At 43.3% G+C, this 4,383-nt stretch overlaps 1 protein-coding gene across 5 annotated transcripts in view; it reads left to right on the top strand.

Moving 5' to 3' along the window:
• DEDD (death effector domain containing) overlaps positions 1–4,383 on the top strand; it is a 12,592-nt gene that overhangs the window by 2,241 nt on the left and 5,968 nt on the right. The gene's annotated exons all lie outside the window — the stretch shown is intronic.

Raw genomic sequence — 4,383 nt, 5'->3', positions numbered from 1 at the left:
ACATGTGGAAGACTTTAGTACATTGTCTGCTAAATGTTGACCTTGGAAGGTTACTGGGGCACCTTCCTTCCATGGGAAACCTTTCCTCTTTCTCTTTCTTCCAGCTGTTGGGGGGATCCTGGCATCATTCTTTTGAAAACATACAATGTAACTTTGACTTCTAGATACTTGATTACATTTCCTAGTCTCACCAGCAAGAAAACTCTTGATGTACTCTTAGCCATCTTTAAGATTTCCCATGTAGCTTTCACTTCAAGTTTCAGGGCACCACTTTTTTTTTTTTTTTTTTTTTTTTTTTAGTTCTTCTGCATGACTTTTCCTTTGAGGACTTCGGAAAGAGTCAGCTCCAATTCTCCTATTAAATTACAAATATCCCTGTTCGGAGGAGATGACTGTCGTTTTCATTTCAAGATATTACTCTTTTTTATATATTTCATGTGGCTTTCCCCTAAAGGCTTCTGAGAGAGCCAAGTACCTCAAAAAATACGGATATTCCTGGTTGGGAGGAGACCAGATTTTGCTTGGAAGTAGAAACACAGTAGAGGAGGACCAATCAGGAGGAAATCCTGAAGATGCCTACAGAGTTGGCTGACTTGGACTTCTCTAAAGAAAAAAGCAAAACTCCAGGAATATAGCAATTCATCAGAATCAATTATTCTTGGGAAACTGTACGGGAGAATTCATGAGTTAGTATCTCAAATGGAGTCAGACCAGTCATTGGGATCAGGACTCTCTGTGTACTAGAGTTTTTTCCCTTGGTATTTGGCAATGTTTCTGATACCGAGACTTGAATTATTTCTAATCTGTTCTCGGGGTTACATTCTCCTCACCATTCTGATACCTAAAATCTCTGTATGTTTTAAGTTGAGCTCCCTTGCTTCACTGCCACAGAAGTATGAGTATATTTTGGTTTTAGAGGAAACTGGTCATGGTTTTTTTGTTTTGTTTTGTTTTGTTTGTTTGTTTTTGAGACAGAGTCTCACTCTGTTGCCCAGGCTAGAGTTTAGTGGCATAAAGTTGCAATCTCTGACTCCCAGGTTCAAGCCATTTCTCCTGTCTTAGCTTCTGGAGCAGCTGGGATTACAGGCACGAGCCACCATGCCCAGCTACTGTTTGTATTTTTAGTAGAGACAGGGTTTCACAATGTTGGCCAGGCTGGTCTTGAACTCCTGACCTCGTGATCCGCCCACCTCGGCCTCCCAAAGTGCTGGGATTACAGGCTTGAGCCACCGTGCCCGGCCTATCACATTTTTTTTTTGAGGCAAGATCTTACTCTGCTCCCCAGGCTGGAGTGTGGTGGTGCGACCAGAGTAGCTGGGACCACAGGTGTGTACCACCATGCCCAGCTAATTTTTGTTTATTGTTTGTAGAGATAGATTCTTGGAACTCTCATCTGGGTTGCATTAAGTGGAGAGGGCTGCCTCTTAACCTGCATGTCAGTATTCTCATATTTCTCCCAGTGACCTTACATATTTCTATATTTTGCTTCATTGAATAAGCAATATAAGTCTGATTAATAACCTAACAAGTAGAGTCTGCTACTTTTCTAGTTTCAAGACTTTAAAGATGGCCCTGAGGCTTATGAGCAGGATCCTTTGTGTCTGTCTTGCAGAGGATTACAGAACTCCAGATTGAACTAGGTCCTAGTAGACCTCCTGGGATGGGACAGAGTGAGTGTAGCCCTGCTTCACCTGCTCTTCAGCGGAATGCCTACAGCAGGTGATGGAGGAGCCAAGGTTGGAGTGGCATGAAACACCTTAGTGCTAGTTGGACTTGGAAGTTAAATGAACCTCTATGTCTAATAGGCCTTTCTTTTTTTCTGGAATGTTTGATGGGTTTGGATTAGAAGGACCAAATGGCTTTTTCTAGATCTAATGTGGAAAGTGACATGCATTCTTTTGACCCTTCATCATGGTCCACCCTTTATAGGGTTTATTGACATTTTGTGCTAGATGATTCTTTGTTGTGGTAGACTGTCCTGTGCATTATAGGATTTTTTTTTTTTTTTTTTTTTTTTGAGACAGGGTCTCACTGTGTCACCTGGGCTGGAGTGCAGTGGCGCTATTACATCCTACTGCAGCTTCGACTTCCCAGGCTCAAGGGATTCTCCTATGTCAGCCTCTCAAGTAGCTGGGACCACAGGTGCAGGCCACCACGCCTGGCTAATTTTTGTATTTTGTCTAGAAATAGGGTTTCGCCGTGTTGTCCAAGCTGATCTCAAACTCCTGGGCTCAAGTGATCCACCCATCTTGGCCTCTCAAAGTGCTGGGAATTCAGACGTGAGCCACTGTACCTTGCCTGTAGGATGTTGTAAATATCCATGGCATCTACTCATTACATGATGATTGCAACCCCTTCCCCACCGAGCATGATAATCAGAAATGTCTCCAGACATTGCCACATATCCCTCAGGGGTCAAATTTGCCCCTGGTTGAGAACCACTGACCTAAAAGCTCTGATAATCCTTAGTACGTTGATGATCTAACCTGGAATCTAGGACTTAAAGGTGGCTAGTGTGTGTGTTTGCTTGTTTCCTCTCAAATGTAGGAAGTTAACTTTCAAGGGATTGAAGCTGATAGAATTACATCCATTGATGCCTAGTTAGGACCACAGTGCTTTCCTGTATTTTGCCTCATTTTCCATTGTGAGAGTGTGTGGGGACAATGTTTCTTCATTTCCTGGGGTTTAAGCACACTTTAAATTAGGGATCTCTGGAGCAACCAGCTCTTCTGGTTGGTTTAATGTGAAACCTACCCATCTGCTTTATCTGAGATCCTCATAATCAACAGCTGGCCCAAGGGAACAGGTGGGATAGGCAGCAAGGAGAAGTTGCAGGGGCTCTGAGGAGGCTCAGTTTTCTCATGTTGCCCGCTATGAGCAAGAACTTATTTTCCTTTAGCACCTTCATTTGTACCCAGTGACAGCAACAGGTGAATCGAGAGGAGGGAATAACAGTCTCTGGTTGAAAAGCTATTTTCCCAGCTGTTTCCCATGCTTTGGGTGGGGCATCTGGCCTCTCAAAATCATATATGGATTATATTTCCTTTCCACATATCAGAACCCATGGTATAGGGTTAACTGATCCCAGAGTATACCTCCCTTTTTTTTTTAAGAGAATGAGTTTCTCTCTGCTTTCATCTTAGTTTCTCATCTGAGGAAGAGAGGACCAGTTCCTATTTACCCTTCAGCTTTACAAGTCTCCATCAGCTTTGTTTTTCCAAAGAAGCTTATTATTTTATTCTTTCCTAGTCTAGCCTCAGTTCCTTTTTGTATAAAATGGACAGAGCAACCTGTCTTATTGTTGAGTAGGGTAGTGTGGTGTGGTGTGATATGGTGTGGTAGTTCTGAACAGTGCAGAGGAGACTATGGTTAGAATATATGCATGGTAACTGAGTTACCTATGTGGAATTTCACTCTTTCATTCAGGATAAAGTGATAAAAGGCAAAATTGCTTCTGGTTTCAAGCAATTCTCCTGCCTCAGCCTCCGAGGTAGCTGGGATTATAGGCGGCTGCCACCACCCCTGGCTAATTTTTGTGTTTTTAGTAGAGACGGGGTTTTACCATGTTGGCCAGGCTGGTCTCGAACTCCTGACCTTGTGACCACCTGCCTCAGCCTTTCAAAGTGCTGGGATTACAGGCGTGAGCCACTGCACCCAGCTCCTGTATCTGTTTTTAATGGGGTCCTCTCACTCTTGGACTTTTGTGAGTTTGTTTCTTAATTGGAATTGCTGGTGGTGATCTCTTGGAGATTAAGTTCAGTTCAACAGTGAGTTGCCCCTACTGTATTTGAGGCTCTGTCCATTACTAGGCACAAAGATGGCTATGACATAGTTCCTCTCCATGAGTTGAGTAGGATCTAATGGGATAATAAGTACACAAATAATTTTAGTACATGGTGATAAATGGTGTAAAGGAGATATGCATAGTGTTCCATAAGAGCACAGAAGAGGACTACTTATCTCAGCATGGGGGTGTAAAGAATGCATTTTGAAGATGGCATCTGAGCTGACTCTTAAAGAATGAGTAGGAGTTAGCCATCTGAAAAAGAGTGATGATGGGGGTGTGGAATAGAGAAGGGAGAGGGGCATTCAGGCAAAGAGAAGCGCTTGAAGAAAGTATAGAGAAACAAATTGCATGATGTTTGTGAACTATAAACAAACTGATAATGTTAGAGAATAAAAAGTGGATGTGGTGGGAGATGAGGTTTGGAAGGTAGGCCTGATCTTAGGAAGCTTGATGTATGTGTAAAGAATTTGAAGTGTTCTTGGCCGGGCGCGGTGGCTCAAGCCTGTAATCCCAGCACTTTGGGAGGCCGAGGCGGGTGGATCACGAGGTCAAGAGATCGAGACCATCCTGGCCAACATGGTGAAACCCCGTCTCTA

Source organism: Cebus imitator, unplaced genomic scaffold, assembly GCF_001604975.1.
Source record: "Cebus imitator isolate Cc_AM_T3 unplaced genomic scaffold, Cebus_imitator-1.0 Scaffold541, whole genome shotgun sequence".
Lineage (NCBI taxonomy): Eukaryota > Metazoa > Chordata > Mammalia > Primates > Cebidae > Cebus > Cebus imitator.
The sequence above is the reverse complement of the archived record's forward strand: the minus strand, read 5'-3'. Positions and strand labels throughout refer to the sequence as shown.